Below are 21,992 nucleotides of genomic sequence, written 5' to 3'. Positions count from 1 at the left end.
ATCAGTGGATTGGAGGTCAAGGCCAGAGACTCGGGCGTCGACCAGGGGCAACCACCCAGTCATCCAGCAGAGACTTGAGAATTGTGGGGGAGGCTGTCGAGAGCCAGGCTTGGCTTTCCAGTCGAGGTGGTCCAGCGAAACGGGCTGGCAACAGGTAGTGCGCAGACCCTTCCCGGACAGCGGCGGGCTAGAGCCCGACCGAGCGGCACAGCAAAGGGCCGAGCAGCGTTGATGGGGGAGAGAGAGGGCAGAGCGCACAGGGCGCAGCCAGTGTTCAGGGGCCGAGCAGCATTGAAGAGAGGGAGAGAGAGACGCGCAGAAACCTGCAAGGCGCCGCCATTGCCACGGGGACCACTGAGAGCGGCGTTGGCAGCAGCGCAGGAGAAGCGCGCGAAACCTACAGGGCGCCACCATTGCCACAAGAGCCGCCGGGAGCGGCGTTGGCAGCAGCGGGGGAGGAAGGAAAGCGCGGGAGATGCCATTTTAAGCCATTGGGAGACGCCATTTTAAACCACACCCAAAATGCCGAAGTGGCAGTATCACCGCATTTGACAATGAAGTTGAAGATTGGACTACATATGTCAAACGAATAGAGTTGTACTGCAAGGCAAATGAGGCGTCAGATGACAAGAAAGCGTCGGTATTGTTAAATTTAATGGGTGCAAAGACGTATGGTTTATTACGAAATCTAGTAACCCCAACGAAGCCAATGGAAAAGAGTTTTGAAGACATAGTAACGATACTACAGGAACATTTAAACCCCACACCGCTGCTGATAGCAGAAAGATTCAAGTTTCACAAACGGAACCAGCATAAGGATGAAAGCAATGCTGATTATTTAACAGAACTGCGCAAACTATCGAAACACAGCCAGTTTGGAGCGGGACTGGCAGATACCTTAAGGGACAAGTTTGTGTGTGGGCTTCAAAGTGAAGGAACCCAGAAACGGCTTTTATCTGAAAAGGACCTTACGCTGGAAAAGGCTTTCAGCATTGCGGTATCATATGAAGCAGCAGCACGGGGCGCTGCAGAGATACAACAGAGACCGCAAGAATATGGCACAATCGAAATGTCATATAGAACAGAGAAGTGCTATCGCTGCGGCAGAACAACACACGACCAGAATGATTGCTGGTTCAAAGACAAAGTGTGCAGACAGTGTGGAAAAGTAGGACACATAGCACGAGTCTGCAGGTCGGGAAAGAAAACCAGCAATAAGAAACCTACCAAAGAAAAGTACAAGAAGGTACATAAGATGACGGAGAATAGTTCAGATGAACAAAAGAGTGATAACGACTCCGAAAGCAGGGAACTGAGTTGTCTGAAACTACATAATGTGATCACAACGGAGGATCACCGAACCATTTGGGTCACTCTCAAGATAGCAGGAGTCCAGGTAAAGATGGAATTGGACACAGGATCAGCCCTAACAGTCATAAACCGATGGGACTATGAGTGGCTATTCTGACACATACCCTTGAGAGACACAAAAATTATTTTGAAGACGTACACGGGGCAAAAAGTCTACCCCAAAGGAAAAATAAGGGTGACACCAAAACTAGACCTGTATGTATTGCAAGATGGAGGACCACCATTACTGGGACGTGAATGGATCCGGAAAATACAACTGGATTGGCATTCCATACAGGCACTGACTGTGGCTGACAAAAAGGATGACGACGTCACACCTGGGCGACTGTCAAAGATCCTAACTGACGCAAAAGAAGTGTTCCAGCAAGGACTCGGAACACTAAAAGGCATGACAGTGACGATTAAAATTGAAGAAAACGCAAGCCCAAAATTTTTTAAGACCAGATTTTAAATTTTTTATGCGATCCGCCCAGCCGTCGAAGCAGAGCTGGAGAGTCTGGAACGTTCAGGTGTGCTGTCCAAGGTAGGCTGGAGCAAGTGGGCTACACCCATCGTCCCTGTGATGAAAAAGTCGTTGAGCAGCACGCCTGGGGAACCAAGGAAGGATCGCATCTGTGGTGACTTTAAGGTAACAGTGAGCCCGGTCCTTCACACCGTACAATATCCACTTCCGCGGATTGAAGATATTTTCGCCTCACTATCTGGAGGGAAACGCTTCACTAAGATTGATCTGGCCCAGGCGTATCTGCAAATGGAGGTAGAAGCATCAAAAAAATACCTCACAATCAACACCCATAAAGGTCTCTACCAATACAACCGGCTGGTATTCGGGGTAGCATCAGCTCCGGCTATTTGGCAGAGGGCAATGGAACAAGTCCTGCAAGGGATCCCAGGGACCCAGTGTTATTTGGACGACATCCTGGTCACAGGCGAAAATGACAGTGATCACCTTGCCAACCTGGAGCAGGTGCTCACTAGATTGCAGGGATATGGGCTCCGAGCTAACCGCCCCAAATGCGAGTTTTTTAGAAAACAGATCTCGTATTGTGGCCACGTTATTGATAAAGAGGGGTTACATAAGTCCCCAGAGAAGATTGAGGCAGTAGTCAAGGCTCCAGTACCGGAAAATGTGTCACAACTGAGGTCGTTCCTCGGGCTGGTAAACTACTACCATAAGTTCTTGCCAAATTTGTCTACAATACTACACCCACTGAACACCCTACTGCAAACTGGGGTGCCATGGAAGTGGAGTGACGAATGTAGACGAGCTTTCCAGAAGAGCAAAACACTAATCACATCGAAAGAGGTATTGGCCCATTACAACCCGGCATTACCAATTCGGTTGGCATGTGATGCGTCACCCTACGGCATTGGAGCGGTGCTGTCGCACAAATTCTCGGACGGCTCAGAGACGCCAATAGACTTTGCGTCACGATCACTAACCTCAGCCGAGCGTAACTGCGCCCAGATTGACAGGGAGGCCCTCAGCCTAGTGTGGGAGTGAAAAAGTTCAATCACTATCTGCACGGGCAGAAATTCACCTTGCTGACTGATCACCAGCCTCTTGTCTCCATTTTTAATCCAAAGAAGGGCATTCCGGTGATGACTGCGCAACGACTACAAAGATGGTCACTTTTTCTAGGGGCGCACCACTATGAGATTGAATATAAGGGCACGAAACAGCATGGAAATGCTGATGGGCTATCATGCCTGCCACTGCCTACTGCGGAGGAAGCACCAGCAGTGGATCCTGTCGAAATATTCCATTCGACTATAGTTGAATACCTACCGGTAACTAACGCTTGTATCGAAAAGGAAACCCGAAATGACCCGACACTGTCTCGGGTATATGATTTGATGGTGAAGGGATGGCCAGCACATGGCGACTCACTGTTGCCAGCATTCTCAACAAGGAGAGAACAGCTGTCAGTGTGCCGGGGGACCTTGATGTGTGGATCCCGAGTGGTAATTCCACCCAAGTTAAGGGATAGAGTGCTCAATGAGCTTCATGAGGGTCATCTGGGAGGGGTAAAAATGAAAAGCCTAGCCAGGGCTTATGTGTGGTGGCCGGGAATCGATAAACAAATCGAGGACCTGACCAAGAGCTGCTCAGGATGCCAGAAAGTCCAAAATGCACCACCACAGGCCCCTCTACACCCATGGGAGTGGCCCTCATCTCCATGGCAACGGGTGCATATTGATTTTGCTGGCCCATTCATGGACTCAATGTTTTTAATAGCCGTGGATGTGCACTCGAAATGGCCTGAGGTCATCAAAATGTCCTCCACCACCACGGAGAAAACTATTGCAGTCCTACGGACTATTTTTGCCAGGAATGGCTTGCCAGAACAGATTTGCTCCGACAACGGACCACAGTTTGTGTCCGAAGAGTTCCGGAGGTTCTTGAAAAAGAATGGGGTAAGGCATTACACATCCGCCCCGTATCATCCAGCCACAAATGGATTGGCTGAGAGGTTCGTACAAACCTTTAAGAAGGCAATAAAGGCTATGTACAATGACAACATTCCGCTGCAGCACAAGGTGGACAATTTCCTGTTCGCCTACCGGAATGCGACACATGCAGTCACCAACCAGGCCCCAGCCATGATGTTCTTTAACCAAAGGTTAAGATCTCGCCTGGATTTGCTCAGACCAAACGTATGAAGAGATGTTGAGAGTAAGCAATTCCAGCACATCCATGAGAAGCCAACAAGGAGCTTCAATGTAGGGCAACCAGTCTTGGCCCGCGACTACCGAACAGAAAAATGGCAGCCAGGAACGATATGCACACGGCAGGGCCCACTAATGTACACAGTGGACGTTGGGGAGAGCATCGTGAGACGCCATGCTGACCAGATCCTAGAGTCACAGGAACAAGTCAACCCCATGCCTCGCCCATATGTACCTGGTGATGAACCCGACGTACAGGTCGCATCTGTAATGATCAATAACACGTCATTCTATAGTGGACACTAGGTGGAGCCGTAGAGCTGTGTAGAGCTGTATATAGCTGTATGTATTAAGACTACACTACCCAGCTGTATGTATATTAAGACTACATTACCCATGAGGCACTAGGCTACCCACAAGGCAGCAGTCAAGATGGAAGCCTCTACAGATACTGTACCTAGTCCACATGTGCTCAATAAAGTAACTAGCAAAAGCTAGCTGTGTTCATAATAAGAATGTCTATTTATTAATGAACATAAGATGGTACCAGGATGGTGAAGATCTGCTGAAAATTGTGAAAAGCGACATGGAGAATTTGAAGCCACCAGAGCGTTTGAAACTCACAGGAAACATCGACTACAATTGGCAGACTCTTAAACAACAATTCGAACTCTACATTGCAGCCATCGGATTCGGTACGAAGCCAGACGCAAGGAAGATAGCGTTGCTGCTTACGGTTGCAGGCCCACAGGCGATAGAGGTATTTAATACATTTGTATTTAATCCAGAGGAGAACAGAGAAAAATTAGAAGATGTGCTAAAAAAAATTGATGCACATTGCTCTCCCAAAAAGAATGAGACCTATGAAAGATACATGTTCTGTTCAAGGACACAGCAGCAAAATGAGACTTTTGATAGCTTTATAACTGATCTGAAACTGAAAGCACAGACATGTAATTTCTCTGAGCTGAAATCATCCATGATTCGTGACCAGATTGTGTTTGGTATGCATGATAAAAAAAGTCAGGGAACGTCTGTTGAGAGAAACCGAACTAAATTTGGAAAATGCAGTGAAAATATGCCAAGCCAGCGAGCTAGCTCGAAAGCACGCGAAGACTTTCAGTGAAATCAATAATGATGCGATTGTAATGAGTGATAATGCTGCTGTTGGTGCTGTGTCCTACAAGGGGAAGAAACGTGGGCAGAACAGAAATGAAAAGCAATCGGAGGATGAAATTTTTTATTGTAAACGCTGTGGTTACAAACACCAGTTAAGACAATGCCCAGCGTTTGGAAAAATGTGCACAAAGTGTAATGGAAAGAATCACTTTGCCAAACAATGCTTTTCAAAAGTAAAAACTAAGAAAGGGCAACGAGTTAATGTAATTGAGGACACTGATTTAAGTGAGACATTTTTTGTAGGAATGGTGTCATGTGACAATATCAAAAAGGATACAGAAAATGTGCAGCCCTCAGAAATGGACAATGCTGAACATAAAGTTAATGCAGTAAAAGAGGACAAATGAATGATCCCACTGCAGGTAAATGGAGCATTAGTTACCTTGAAACTAGACACTGGGGCAAAAGCAAACTTAATCAGTATGAGTGACATTAACAATATGAAAGAAAAGCCCAAAATACAGAAAAAGTCAGTACTACTGAAGGACTATAATGGACAGAAAATAGATAGCTTAGGTGTATACAGACTTAAAGTGATAGTCAAAGACAAAGTGCATCATCTCATGTTTTCTGTTGTGGCTGAAAGACTTGATTCACTACTGGGTGACAAAGCTTGTGAAGACTTAGAACTGGTCAAGAGAGTCTACCATATAAACTGTGCCATAAGCAGACCAGATGACTCGGTGGATTCTGTAGTGAATAATTTCCAGGATGTGTTCAAAGGATTTGGAGTTCTACTATTCACTTACAAGATCCAGCTAAAGGAGGATGCTCAGCCAGTGGTACATGCTCCACGAAGAGTTCCAGCACCCCTGCGTGACCGGCTCAAGAATGAACTGGACAGAATGACCACACTAGGAGTCATCAGGAAAGTCGAAGAGCCAACAGACTGGGTTAACTCCATGGTATGTGTAAAGAAAAAGAACAATTATCTAAGAATATGCATGGATCCAAAGGACTTAAATGCAAACATAAAACGTGAACACTACCAGATTCCCAAGCGAGAAGAAATCACCAGTGAAATGTCAGGTGCCAGATACTTTACAAAGCTCGATGCCTCACAAGGATTTTGGCAACTAAAACTGGATGAAGAGAGCACCAAATACTGTACCTTCAACACACCATTTGGCAGGTATTGTTTCCTCAGAATGCCTTTCGGGATAATATCTGCATCTAAAATCTTTCATAGAGCGATGGAACACATAATTGAAGGCCTGGAAGGAGTGCGGGTCTATGTTGATGACATCATCATCTGGGGCTCCACACTGAAAGAACACAATGAGAGACTGACTAAAGTGCTACAGAGCATACGCCGGAATGGACTGAAGCTCACCAAAGCCAAGTGTCAGTTTGGCGTCCAGGAAGTCACTTTCCTAGGAGATAATCTATCTGGTAAAGGAATAGAGCCAGATATGGAAAAAGTAAACGCCATACTCAAAATGCCCCGACCCACTGACAAAAAAGAAGTGCTATGCATCATGGAGATGATAAACTTCATTGGAAAGTTCATTCCTAACTTGTCAGCCAAGACAGCCTGTCTGCGAGACCAGCTACATAAAACAAATGAGTTCGCATGGACAGAAAGACATGAACAAGAGTGGATAAACCTCAAAACAGTGCTGACAACCACACCTGTACTCACCTTCTTTGACCCAACAAAAAGAATCAAAGTGTCAACGGATGCATCAAAAGATGGCCTAGGTGCGGTCTTGCTACAAGCAGAGGGTGAAGATTGGAAGCCTGTTGCCTATGCCTCCAGGTCTATGACTGATACTGAGTGTCGATACGCCCAGATTGAAAAGGAATGTCTAGGCTTGGTAGTTGGACTAGAAAAGTTTCATGGCTACATATATGGACTTCCCACCTTCACAGTTGAGACAGACCACAGCCCTCTGGTTGCCATCATAAAAAAAAACCTGAATGAGATGTCTCCAAGGATTCAATGACTCATGATGAAGCTGCAAAGATATGACTTTGAACTGATCTACACACCAGGCAAATACATAGTGTTAGCAGATGCACTATCCCGAGCACCCACAATGAGTCATGTGAGCTCTACTGAAGAAGACGTGGATGTTCATGTGAGTATGGTCACTGCTGCGCTGCCCGTGTCAGACACAAAATCAAAGCAAATAGCAGAAGAAACAGTAAAAGATACAGTATTACAAACAGTAATAGAGAACATTCATCATGGTTGGCCAAAATATTTTCACATAAGTTCAGAATTGAGTGTCGCAAGTGGACTATTACTAAAACAGAACAGAATAGTCATTCCACAGGCTCTACATCAAGACATGCTCAAAAGGATTCATGAGGGACACCTCGGAATTGAAAAATGCAAAAGGAGGGCAAGCGACACTGTTTATTGGCCTGGCATAAATAAGGACATTGAGAACATGATAGGCAAATGTGAGACATGTCAGAAACACCAAAACAAACAAGCAAAGGAACCAATGATAGTAGCTGACATACCAACAGCACCATGGCAAAAGGTTGGTATGGACCTTTTTCATTTAAATGGTAAAGACTATCTAATAGTGATTGACTACTATTCTAACTATCCTGAGATGGCGCTGCTCTCAAGCACCACAGCAAGCAGTGTCATAATGCATGTGAAATCCATCTTCGTCAGACATGGAATTCCCAGGATTGCCGTTAGCGACAATGGTCCGTGCTTCAACTGTAAGGAGTGGCAACAGTTTGCAGCACATTATGACTTTCAGCACATCACATCCAGTCCTTTGTATGCTCAGTCAAATGGTAAGGCAGAGAAAGGTGTTCAAGTTCTCAAGCAGCTACTGAAGAAAGCGACAGAAAGCAAGTCTGATCCTAATCTCGCCCTGCTGAGCTACCGAGCCTCACCTTTAGACTGTGTTTCTTCACCTGCTGAACTCCTAATGGGTCGCATGTTGCGCACCACGCTACCCTGCTGTGCAAAAGAACAGCAAAGTGAGGAACTGAGACAGAGACTTCAACTGTTAAAGCTGAAACAGAAATCATACTATGACAAGTCATCCAAAACTCTAAAACCATTGACAAGGGATGATGTTGTCAGGATTGAGGATCCAGATGCATGGAACAGGAAAGCTACAGTTCTTGAGGAAGTAGGACCAAGGTGACCTTCACTGTTAGAACTGAGGAAGGACAGATTCTCAGGATGAACCGCCGTTCCCTCCTAAAAACACAAGAGACTATTCAAGAGCAGATTGATGACAATGCCGCAACTGCATCTTGTCATTCACCGCCAGAACAATCTCATGAAGACACATCAGACTTACCCGTGTTGAGAAGATCCACACGTGAAGTAAAAAAGCCTGATAGACTTAATCTTTGAGTACAATGTAAAGCTTTGAAAATGTGTTGACTGTTTTGAAAATGTTTATGTTTATAGAGCACTAACAAAAGTGTTACTGATATTATCTTTATTGTTTTCTTGAAAGTTGATTGATATTGATTTTGTTAAACCTCAAAGAAAGGGGGATGTAATGATCAATAACATGTCATTCTATAGTGGACACTAGGTGGAGCCGTAGAGCTGTGTAGAGCTGTATATAGCTGTATGTATTAAGACTACACTACCCAGCTGTATGTATATTAAGACTACATTACCCATGAGGCACTAGGCTACCCACAAGGCAGCAGTCAAGATGGAAGCCTCTACAGATACTGTACCTAGTCCACATGTGCTCAATAAAGTAACTAGCAAAAGCTAGCTGTGTTCATAATAAGAATGTCTATTTATTAGTGAACATACGAGCATCTACCCCAGAAACAGTAGCATCGGAAGCTGATGAACCAACTGACGACAGGGGGCCAGAATCGCCTCCGCACCAAGAGCAAGACACTCGGGAAAGGCACTATCCAGAAAGGATCAGGAAGCCTCCCCAAAGACTGAATATATAAATAGGCTATTTTCAGCTAATGTTGCATGTTAAAATTGTTAATTGTAATTAGTTTGATATTTAATTGTTAAATGACTGTTATGGTACTGTTAATCTAAAAGGAGAGGAATTGTAATGTATATACCTTTAAGGGGGGAACTATCTTTTACAGCTCATGTATACTGCAGTACCGGCAGTGACCACACCTGTATATAGCACTGAGTAGTAATCTGTACAGATCAGTTCCACTGTGAGCCACGTTGAGTAAACACCTGTTGTACCGTTCGCCGCAGTCTGTGTCTTATTATACACGGACACAACAAAAGGAATAGAAGGCTGTATTGATGGGGTGAGATGAAGAGGGGTGGGAAGAAGCTCGTGTGGACCTGGCACGGACCTGTTGGGCTGAATGGCCTGTTTCTGTGCTAATTTGCACGTAATACTACTACATAAAATGGTTTTCGGTGGTAGCACAAAATGGGCAATAGTGAATCGGCAGCCTGTTTTAAATCCTGACCCATTTTCTTTCCCATGTAATACGGGCTGCTGATTCACTATCGTCTGTTTTGTGCTTCCACCAAAGACCATTTTTGCCCCCATTCTGTCTTTTTGATTTACGCCAGGCTCTCTCACAGCAGCACTCCTAACTACTGAGAGGTGCCAACAATATGCATTCGGAATTGTTTGGAAAATGGTCTGTTGCATCATTATTATCATCCTGTGCGAGCACTGGAGTTATACTGGGCCTGCAGTCTTCAGCCTTTAACTTTGTCCTTGTATTTCTCCATTCCATTGTCCCAGCTCAATCAGCTCCTCTCCGGATCTTGGCTCACAGTTGTCTTATGTTATCTTCTGCCTTCTAGCCTGCTCCACACCCCACCCTCCCAACCCCCGTTCCTCCAGCTAATATGTTCCGAATTATTGGTTTGAGGATCCCCTGAGATCGAGCGTTTATCTTCAGCATTTGTACAGTTTATGTTCTTTAGGGCCCCAATAAGCTTTTTATTATTCTCCTTAGCTGTGGCTCAGCTGGTAGCAACCTTGCCTTTGAGTCATTGAAGGTTGTGAGGTTCAAGTTCCACTCCAGAGACTTGAGCACATAAATCTAGGCTGACACTCCCAGTGCAGTGCTGAGGGAGTGCTGCACTGTCGGAGGTGTAATGATCAGTAACCTGTCATTCTGGAATGGTACACTAGGTGGTGCTGTATGTATACAAGAGTGGGCTACCCAGGATGCACTAGGCTACCCACAAGGCAGCAGTCAAGATGGAGGCCTCTACAGATACTGTACCTAGTCCACATGTGCTCAATAAAGTGTCTAGCAAAAGCTAGCTGTTCTTAATAAAAACGACTAGTTATTAATGAACATAACAGGAGGTGCCTTCTTTCGGATGAGATGTCAAACTGAGGCCCCGTCTGCTCTCTCAGGTGGACGTAAAAGATCCCAGGGCACTATTTCGAAGAAGAGCAGAGGAGTTATCCCTGGAGTCCTGGCCAATATTTATCCCCCCATCAACATCAATAAAAAACAACAGATTATCTGGTCATTATCACATTGCTGTTTGTGGGCGCTTGCTGTGCGCAAATTGGCTGCCACGTTTCCTACATTGCAACAGTGACTCCACTTCAAAAAGTAGTTCAGTGGCTGTAAAGCGCTTTGAGACGTCCGGTGGTTATGAAAGGCGCTATAGAAATACAAGCCTTTCTTTCTTTCTTCCATTGCTCCTTGAAACCTGCAATTTCGGATTACTGAAAGCTGGCTGATTTACAAATCAGCTGAAGAGCAATGGGGGGTGAGGCCTGTAGGTTTTACTGTGGCTCTCGGTCTGACTGGCTCGACTGCCAAGTGACCAGCTGCAGCAAATCAACTGTAACATGTTTCATTTTAAAAGAGAAAATAGCGTAGGCGTGAAGAAATGATTCATTATAAACAGAGGCCTCAGACTTATGGTTAAAGCTCTTCAGATAAAACTTTCAATAATTGAAAGGCATTTTTTCTTTAAAAAATGGGCCCTACATTTAGAGCGCCAGTAATTTTAACACCCAATTACCAACAAGCAGATAACTGCACCATAGGCAATAAGTGTCCTTTCAGTGTTAGAACATAAGAAATAGGAGCAGGAGTCGGCCATACGGTCCCTCGAGCCTGCTCCTCCATTCAATAAGACCATGGCTGATCATCAACCTCAACTCCACTTTCCTGCCTGATCTCCATATCCCTTGATTCCCCTAGAGTCCAACAAGCTATCAATCTCAGCCTTCAATATACTCAAGGATTCCACATCCACAGCCCTTTGGGGCAGAGAATTCCAAAGATTCACTACCCACTGAGTGAAGAAATTCCTGCTCATCTCAGTCTTAAATGGCCGAACCCTTATCCTGAGACTATGACCCCTAGTTCCAGCCAGGGGACGCAACCTCTCAGCATCTACTCTGTCAATCCCCCTGAGAATCTTACATGTTTCAATGAGATCACCTCTCATTCTTCTAAATACCAGAGAGTTTAGGCCCATTCTACTCAATCTATCCTCAGCTGTCAGCTGTGGCTCAGTTGGTAGCACTCTCTAGGTGGGAGGGGCTTGGAGTGAGCAGGTGCTGCTGGTTGCCTGATTGCTGCAGGGAGTTGGAGTGAGCTTGTAAAAAGTTGGTGGTGGTTTTTTTTCCAGGTTTTAGGGCCTCTTTGGCCCATAACCAGCAGCCAGATGGCTGCTGAGGGGCCCGGAGTGCCGGGCCCCTCAGAGGACAGTGTTCCCAAGATGAATTTAGTCAGGGAAGAAACTGTTGTTGGAAGGGAGAGAAAAAGGCCCAAAGATTTGGGCCGGGACCCTAGGAGGTTTGGAAAAGAAAACACGGTGGTGGTTCAGTGCGAGGATAAAGAGATACGAGCTTGGGATATTTTCCAGGTGATACATGAGGACTGTGGCGAGGGAAGCTGCTTTGCCTGCCAACCAAAGCCGAATGTTGGGTTCGAGGTGACAGTTAGTAGCCGAGAGGAGGTGGAAAGACTTTTACTCAGTTTGAAGGTTGGTGATAAGTTCTTGGAGATATCTCTGCTATAATTCGGAAGGGGTAGTGGTCTCATTCTTAAACTTGCCGGTTTATATTGAGGACGAGGTGCTAATCAAAAAGTTGGAGTCGTGGGACGTTAAAATTTGTTCGGCAATAAAGAAGAGGTACTATCCAGGAACACGGGTAGCAAGGTGCGGTTCCCAGAGGGTGTAAAGTCATTACCATACAGCATGAAATTCAAGACAATGGAAGGAGTGCAGTACTTCTGAGTACTGCATGGTAACCAAGTGAAAGTTTGTTATTATTGTCTTGGACACGACCATCTTGTAAGAAACTGTCCAGACTTGTACTGTTATAATTGCGGCGAGTCTGGACACATCGCTCTGAGCTGCAAGGCAGAGAGCTGTCAGGTGTGTCACAAAGGTCCCACCCGAAGGAAGCTCTATGAGTGACGAGGAGATGGGAGAAGGAGCAGAAAGTGTGACTGGAATGGCCGAAGGAGCGTAGCAGGCGGAGAACACAGCTGGCGAATTGAAGGAGAAAAGAGCGCAGGAAGAGGCAGAAAATTGCGGAGCAGAGAATAGGATGGAGATGGTGGAAAACACACCAAGTACAGTGAAAAAGGACAAAGACAGCAGCGGGCAGCACGGGTCAAGGGCAGAGTCGAGCCATAATACGGTACAGCTCTCCCTGAAGAATCTGGGGTCCACGGGGGGAGAGGAGGCAGGAGCAGGTGCAGGGTAAGTGTAAGCACTCCAAAGAAAGACTTAAAGGGACAGCAGGATGGGAGCGACGAGACAAAGACGCCAGAAAGGAGCAATATTGGTGCGCCATTGTCCCAGAGAGAGAAGGATCAGGGAGCAAGTGATGATGAGGCCGAAGGGAGCGGCACTGTTGGAGAAATCATGATAGCAGGAAGACTCTCCATGGGAGATGATGTACCTGACAGGGAGCAGGATTATGTATCTGATGGGGAGCAGGAACAGAAGGTCACAGAAGAGCTCGAGAGTGAGGAATCAAAGGGGGACAGAGACATGGAAGTGGGGGGTGGGGTGGCATCGTGTGGAAAGGGAAAGCTTAGTGAGGGGCAGAAGGAGGGAGAAGGGGCAACTCCTGGTGGCCCGAACTTAATGCAAGGAAGAGGCTGAAACAGTGGGAAAGGTTCAAACAGGAGGTGGAAAAGAGCCGGAGGCTGCAGGAAAAAGCAACAGCTGGCCGAAAAGTTGGGAAGGAGCATAAGAGGAGGGAAGGGCCAGAGATTAAATGATGGGGCGATTATCAGGCACACTTCCCTTATTCGGAGCCATGATTATATTGGTCTCGATTAATGTGAACGGACTGAGGGGTGAGAAGAAATTGCAGCAGTTGTTGCAGTGTTTTAAAGGCACGGACTTCTTGTGTCTGCAAGAAACCTTTTGGGATGAGTATATCCTAGAAAGAGTTTGGAAGGTTTGGAAGAGAGAGGTGTTTGCAAGTTGTGCAAACAATAATTGTAGAGGGGTGGCTGTTTTGGTGAGTCCGTCCTTAAAAGAGAACGTTGCCTTGGTGGGCAAAGACATTGTGGGGAGATTTTTACGGCTAAGGGTAAAAATGGAGGAATTTAATTGCGATCTCTTTAATATCTATGCACCGAACAACTATTGCAAGCGTCGCAAGTTTTTTCGGGGGTTATTCACTGAAGTGGCAGAGGTGGAAAATCCTTGTATAGTGGGGGATTTTAAGTATTTTTATCTTGGATGGACATTTCAACCCAGATGACCTTTAAGGATGATAACTCCAGAGGGATGATTGTAAAAAGGGTGGCAAATTTAAATTTGAAAGACTTATGGAGGGACCGGAACCCCATAAAAAGGGAGTTCTCCAGAACAGGTTGGGTGGGTGATGTTTTAAAACAGAGCCGAATAGATTTTGTGTTAAAGCGGGAAGGGTTAAGTTCTGAGATGATGGAGATTTATTATAAAAAAGTATTTTTTAGTGACCACTCGGCTTTGACTCTTAGAATTAGGAACAGCAGAGTTAAGATCGGTTCAGGGGTGTGGATTTTAAATAATCAATACCTGAAAGAAATTGCTTATAAAGAAGGTATTTTAAATATAATAAAGAATGCTCGGAAGGAACCTTTGTTCTTGAAAGAAAGAAGAGTTTGGTGGGACAATTTCAAATATGAGGTAAAGGTTTTTTCGGTACGTTATGTGAAAGAGGCAGCTAACCGGCATCGAGAAGAGAATATAAACAAAAGATTTATGGATGTCTGTAAAGCAGTTGACGGAGGGGATAAGGGAGCTGAGACTAAGTTCCGGGTTTTAAAGGAAGAGTGGGAATTATTGCATGCTCAAAAATGCAATGGGGCCATTCTCTGTGCAAAGGCTAAAGATGCATTGGAGGGCAAAAGATGCACTAGATATTTTCTAGAGCAAGAGAAGCTGCGACAGAGATTCTCATTAATTGGAGAGTTGAAGGCTGGGGAGAAGATCATTAATGAAAGTGGGGAGATTGTAGAGGCGGCTAGCAGCTTTTATCAAGAGTTATATATAAAAGAAGACATTTCCAATTTGGTGATGGAGAAGGTTAGTGCTTTTATTGAAGAGGGTTTAAAGGAGGATGAAAGAAGCATGTGTGACAAAGAAGTAGGATTAGCAATAAGTGGAATGAAGTGGGGAGGGGGGGGGGAAGCCCAGGGTCCGATGGACTAAGTGCAGAATTTTATAAAGAATTTTTTGAGATTTTAAGTCCATTGCTCTTAGAGGTTTTTAAGGAAATTGAGGGAAGCCTGGCCCCATCTATGAGGAGAGGTGTCATAAGCTTAGCGTATAAAAATAAAGGGGATAGACAGGATCTGAAGAATTGGAGGACATTATTAAATATGGATTATAAGATTTTGGCGAGGGTTATGGCAAATCGTATGAAGGAGGTGTTGCCGCAGATAGTTTTGCCATCTCAGTCCTATGGGGTCATAGGCCGGGACATCGCAGACTCTGTGGTCTCAATCCGAAATGCGATAGAGCTCATGGAAGAGAGTGGGAGGGAGGCTTATGTATTAAAGCTAGATTAAGAGAAAACCTTTGATAAGGTCTCTCATGAGTTTTTATTGATGGTTTTGGAAGCATTTGGTTTCGGGGAAAATTTCATTGAGTGGATAAGGATTTTTTATTCAAACATATTTAGCTGCATTAAATGTAATGGTTTTTTATCCAAGTATTTTCCGATAGCGAGGTCAGTGAGACAGGTTTATCCACTGTCCCCATTGGTGTACATATTGGTAGCAGAACCATTAGGTTACATGATGCAGAAGAAACAAGGTGTAGTTGGGATTGCGGTTCCCAGTTCCGGGCTGGTGCCAGTGATACACCAATATGCAGATGACACAACCTTAACATTGAGAAATGGGGAGTCAGTGAGGAAAGCTATGGACGTAGTGGAGGAATATTGTAGAGCTTCAGGAGCCAGAGTGAATTATAGTAAGTCCCAATGCCTGGTTGCAGGAAGGGGTAGGGGGGAATGGTTGGAGGAAGGTCCCTTTAAGGTAGTGGAGGTTTTGGAAGTTCTAGGGATGCATATGGGGTGCAAGAAAGACAGGGATGAAGTGGATTGATTTAATTGGGAACTGAAGGTTATGAAAATTAAAAAGATTTTGGGAAGATGGGAAAGAAGGTGGTTGAAAGTGCAAGGAAAAGTGACAGTGGTGTCTGCTCTCCTGCTATCTAAGCTATGGTACTTATTGACGGTGGAGGATATTCCTGAGTGGGTGGAAAAGTCTATCCGAGAGGGTTGTGTGAGGTTTTTATGGGAAGGGAAGCCAACCTTGGTTGCTTACAATACCATCATTGGATGGAGAAATCAGGGAGGACTCAATTTCCCAGATATTGATTTGAAGAAAAAATCCTTTAGAATCAAATGGGTGAAGAGATTTCTTCAGAAGTTAAATACAAGTTTTTGGAAGAGTTGTTTTGAGCATTTTTTAAAACGAAGTGGGATAGGAGGGCAGGGGATATTGTATATGGAATACAATAATATGTTTTTGAAATCGGTTAAACCTCTCCCTACGTTTGATAAGGGGGTTGTAGAGACATGGGCCCAATTTTTTAAAAGTGTGCAGTTTATGCCGAAGGGTGCTGAGGAATTTTTAGAACAGCCCTTATTTTTGAACAGGTGGGTCAACATTGAAGGAGAGGTATTATTTAATCAAGCTTTTCTAAAAGCTGGGATTATATGTGTGAAAGATGTATTATATGAGGTAATTCCAGGTTGGTTGCCGGAAGCGATAGTGAGGGACATGGTGTGGGAGGAGGATCAGGAGGTAGAGGAAAAAGCAATTCTGATCATGTATGAGAAGATTGTGAGGGCAATGCCACAGGATTGGATGGAAGAAATAAATGTGGAAATCTCCAAAGGAAGTAAAATGCGTCCCTCTTTTCCAAGCTTTCTGCTGGAGAAAGGGGGAGAATTGGTCCATTATGACAATTGTAATACTCGAGATTTCTATGAGGTATTTAGAGAATGGAGATTCAAGACACCTGCTGGTCAGGAGTTTTGGCAGAGTATATACCCACAGCTGGACTTCAACAGGATTTGGAAGGGAGTGTGGGCGAATTTTAAATGTCCAGAGTGGATTGAACTGGATTTCAAATTGGCTCGTAACCGGATTTTTACCATGACGGTCTTGTGTAAAATTGGGCGAGTGGAGGGGGCAACTTGCCCAGTGTGGGACACGGGATGAGACTCTGTTCCATTTACTGGTGTTATGTCTGCAGTTAAATGATTTTAAGCACTATGTTAGACAGCTGTGTGAGGTTTTTTTGCTGGGTGGGGACCGAAGAGCAAGAATGGGAATCCCGTGGGACTCAATTTTGAGATGGGGATTGCAGGAGAGTCTGCCCGAGTCTAGCGAAGTGGCAATTAATTTAATGTTCAGTTTGGCCAGATTCGTGATTGTGCAAAGAAGGAATGCTCTGGTTTTTAAGGGGAGGAGACTTCTCAAAGAGTAATACCAGCCATGGTGTTACCATACTGCTCTAGAGGCTGCAGCATTGTACCATTCTTCTTCTTCTCTGCTTCTTAGGCAGTCCCTCGGAACCGAGGATGACTTGCTTCCACCTCAGGTGACTGATTAGTCCAATGCGGGACCTACAGTCTCTGTCACAGGTGGGGCAGATGGTGGTTGAAGGGGCGGGTGGGTGGGGTGCTTGGGTTGACGTGCGCTCCTTGCGCTGCCTGCGCTTGGCTTCCGCTTGCTCCCGGCGAAGAGACTCGAGGTGTTCGGCGCCTTCCCGGATGCTTCTCCTCCATTTTGTGCGGTCTTGGGCCAGGGATTCCCAGGTGTCGGTGGGGAGGTTGCACTTTTTCAAGGAGGCTTTGAGGGCGTCCTTGAAGCGTTTCTCCTGCCCACCTGGGGCTCTCTTGCCGTGTTGGAGCTCCGAGTAGAGCGCTTGTTTTGGGAGTCGCATATCGGGCATGCAGACGATGTACGATAGTGAAATAACCACTGCCAAAACTGTCCTGTAACCTGATGTTGAAGCTGACCTTTAACACATCTGTGCAAATGTTTGACGAATGGTTCAATAAATTCCTCTACCACTACTTTAATTAAATGAGTTAAGATAGCAGAGAGAGGAATTTTCAAGGAAGCACCAAGACCTTTGTTGCTAATACCACACCTTGTGATTCCAACCCAAGTGTGACTACAATTGTACCACAATCACAACTGATCACAATACCACCTCTAATCTCGGAACGGGCAGCTGCTGTTCCTGGACTGGGTGTCGGGAATAACTACAGGGAGGGTTATCAAATTGTTGGTAAATTTTCCTGCCCAATTGCTATTGACTGGATAATTGAGCCTTGTGATGAGAGTGCAGTTAATGGGGTTACTAGTCTGTCAGATATTCAAATATGGGTAAACATCACCAAACAAATTCCATGAGTAAACTAATAGCACTGGTGTAGCTCATTACTGATGCATCTATTAACCTGAAACCCTCTACCCTATACTCTCTGGAGTTTAGAAGAATGAGAGGTAATCGCGTTGAAATATATAAGATTCTGAGGGGGATTGACAGGGTAGATGCTGAGAGGCTGTTTCCCCTGGCTGGAGAGTCTAGAACTAGGGGTCAGAGTCTCAGGATAAGGGGTCGGCCATTTAAGACTGAGTTGAGGAGGAATTTCTTCACTCAGAGGGTTGTGAATCTTTGGAATTCTCTACCCCAATGAGTTGTGGATGCTGAGTCATTGAGCATATTCAAGGCTGAGATCGATAGATTTTTGGACTTTAGGGGAATCAAGGAATATGGGGATCGGGCAGGAAAGTGGAGTTGAGGTCGAAGATCAGCCATGATCTTATTGAATGGCAGAGCAGGCTCGAGAGGCTGTATGGCCGACTCCTGCTCCTAATTCTTATGTTCTTATTATGTTCTTAAGTACCCTGACACAAGTAACACCAACTTCCAAGGGCCTCACCCCCAATGATGGTGCAAAGGGATTGTTGTATTTTCCTGGAAAACAAAAGCATTCGGAGATTGGGAATGGGTGGTGGAGGCGGGCAGGGGGGCTCTTGTAGGAAACTATGCTCTTTATTAAAAGAATGTTTTGGTGATGTTGGATAGAGAAAGAGTTGAAACATCTGTGCAGTCCACGAACACCTCTGGTGCAGGGAGCAACAAGGAGGGCTCAGCGATGATGTTGGCTTCAATCTGAAGCGAAGAAGGCATTTTTCGGGATGTTTTCGAGAAATTGTGACAAAAAAACACAGCAGGTCAGTCAGCAGCTGAGAGTTGAAAAGGTAAATTTGCTTGTCCCATGTGGGGCGGGGGGGGGGGGGGGAAGTCTTGGGTCAAAGGTGGGGGTTACAACACTGTGGCATCAATTCTCTGACTCACCCTCCTGGGCTGATGAAGAGCCCCCACCTGAAATGTTACCCTGCCTTTTCTCTTTCAGATTCGGATTGACCTGATGTGCTTATCCTGAGTTTAAAGTTGAAACAAAGCCACTTACACAAGGCTATGGAAATGTCTTTGTACACAAGATCACGAGATTGTGGAATGCACTGCCCTGCTGACCAAAGATACCGAATCAATCGAGACATTTAAGGGAGATATTTGAGAAATAAGGAATATGGAGGAAGGCAGAAAACTGGGATGAAAGAGATTGGGCTGTGGTGGCTGCCAAAATGGTGGGGTAGGTTCGATGGGCCGAATGGCCTAATCCTGGGATTTTTTTCCATCCATTTCCAACGTCTGCTGTTTTTATTTGATTTTTAACATTTGTTTTTTTTTTTAACTTTGTGTTCAGGGGTTTTCCTCAATGAAATAATGTTTATAGTGACGGATGTTCATGGGCGCTGAGTTCTCTTTCGTTCATTCTTTGCCTTTTGGTTTGTTCTTGCCTCGCTCCGTTCTTTCTCCCTTCTGCAGTGCGATGCAGCTCTTTGCAAGGTTGGGTCTGGAGTGCTGACATTCAAGTAAATGACGTTGAATTTGAAGTTAACAGGATCTCTGCCTTGAACACTCCATTTATAAAAAGCCGACAAATGCCATTACATCTGAGGCGAGTCAGGGCTGTCTCTCCACTGGTTCACTCGCAGGCCATTACAGATTGATGGCGTGTTAATAACAAAATGGCTGCTGTTTGTGTTCCTTGTTTTATTGGTCTGTCTCAATATCTAATTCCGAACAGATTTATATAGTGATCCACGGGTCAGGCACTCACATTATTTACCCTAGCCTGCTGCAGCATTTCTGCGTAAGATGTAATTTATTCCAAGAATTCTATAAATAAACGAAGATTTTTTTTCCTTTCTTTCCCATGTTTACTTTCAAGAGAAAGTCCGAGTGTATTTTATGAAGTCACTGTTAAAGTACTGACAGCTGTCACATGATACTGACTGGAGAATCCATTGGCCCCAGGGCTGTTCACATGACCAGGTCCAATGCACTGTACGCTGCTGCCCGTGTCCTTGCTCGCAGCAAGTCCTGTTCGTCCATCACCCCTGTGCTCGCTGACCTACATTGGCTCCCAGTCCAGCAACGCAATCCATGTGTTCAAATCCCTCCCTGGCCTCCACCCTTCCCAATCTCTGTAACTTCCTCCAGCCTTACAACCCTCCGAGATATCTGCGTTCCTCCAATTCTGGCCTCTTGCGCATCCTTGATTTCCGTCGCCCCACCATTGGCGGCCGTGCCTTCAGCCGTTGAGGCCCTAAGCTCTGGAATTCCCTCCCTAAACCTCTGCGCCGCTCACTCCTTCTTTTAAGACACTCCTTAAAACCTATCCCTTTGACCAAACTTTTGGTCACCTGCCCTAATATCTCCGTCTTTGGCTGGGTGTCAATTGTTGTCTGATTGCGCCGCTGCGAAGCGCCTTGGGACGTTTTACTACGTTAAAGGCGCTATATAAATGCAAGTTGTTGTTGTTAGTGTCCATGAGTTCCAGCTGGGCCAATGGGACATTCAGGGTCCTGCCTACACTGTGTGGGGACCCCCGCATTCTTTCTAATACTGCTTGTGACATTCGACGTTAGTGGAAATCAATATTTTAAAAGAGACCTGAAATGTGAGGCACACAGCCTCATTAAAATATTTCAATTTGGAACCCACCTCTGGAGAGCTGATTAGTACCCCCATCCCAAACTCTGCTCCGATAAACCTGGGTGTGGGTTGGGGTTGTGTTTCCCATCGTTTTATATTTAAACCCTCACCCGCCTAATCCCCTGATGTCCTGAGGGATGAAAAAGACCCCCGTTATGTTCGTTGTTATAAATCTGATTTTGAAAGCTGTAATTTTTTTTTTCAGGATTAGTGTTGTGTGAGAAGTGCGGGGCGCCGTGAGCGGCGTTCAGACAAGGCGCTGCCGCCTGATCGAAGCTCTCCGTGCACGGTGCATCACTCTGTGAGGCTGTGAGCGTCTCACAGAGATAATTCACTGGAGTCAGACACACAACTGGTGACACAACAGTGCTGTCACTGCAGTGAGGTTGCTGTGTCGGTAATGGCGGCGTTGGCTCCTGGACTCGCTCGCTCCCTCTCAGGGGTTACCAGAATATCTCGCTGTCGGCCATTTGTTTTTTGGATTGCTCCTACAAAGAGCTAGCATGAATGACATAATAAAACTCACTACACACTTGGTTTGAGTATAAAGCAAGGTTTTAATCAACTTGTTTCAGAACATGGAGGTCTAGTTGTATTTCACTAGCTCCTTGTCTTACAAAATGTCCCTGGAAAGCTGGGGCCCACGCCCGAGTATTTATACTCCTTGGACAGCACCACCAGCTGGCCGTCCAGCATTATTTCATAAGTAGTTTCTTGATGATGAGATTTATAACAACGAACATAACGGGGGTCTTTTTCATCCCTCAGGACATCAGGGGATTAGACGGGTGAGGGTTTAAAAATAAAACGATGGGAAACCCAACCCCAACCCACATCCAGGTTTATCGGAGCAGGGTTTGGGATGGGGGGACTAATCAGCTCTCCAGAGGCGGGTTCCAAATTGAAATATTTTAATGAGGCTGTGTGCCTCACATTTCAGGTCTCTTTTAAAATTTAATGCTGGCCAGAACTGATAAACGCTTTTCCAGTACTGCTTGTGGGCCTCATTACAGCCTTGGTCCAAACATGGACAAAGGAGCTGAACTCCAGAGGTGAGCTGAGAGTGACTGCCCTAGACCGAGTGTGGCATCAAGGAGCCCTAGTAAAATTGAAGTCAATGGGAATCGGGCGGGGGGGGGGGGGGGGAAACTCTCCACTGGCTGGAGTCATACCTAGCACAAAGGAAGATGGTTGTGGTGGTTGAAGGTCAATCATCACAGCCCCAGGACATCGCTGCAGGAGTTCCTCAGGGCAGTGTCCTAGGCCCAACCATCTTCAGCTGCTTCATCAATGACCTTCCCTC

The sequence above is a fragment of the Somniosus microcephalus genome, chromosome 24, assembly GCF_052327205.1.
Source record: "Somniosus microcephalus isolate GS21.2 chromosome 24, FLI_Smic_1.0, whole genome shotgun sequence".
NCBI lineage: Eukaryota > Metazoa > Chordata > Chondrichthyes > Squaliformes > Somniosidae > Somniosus > Somniosus microcephalus.
The sequence above is the reverse complement of the archived record's forward strand: the minus strand, read 5'-3'. Positions refer to the sequence as shown.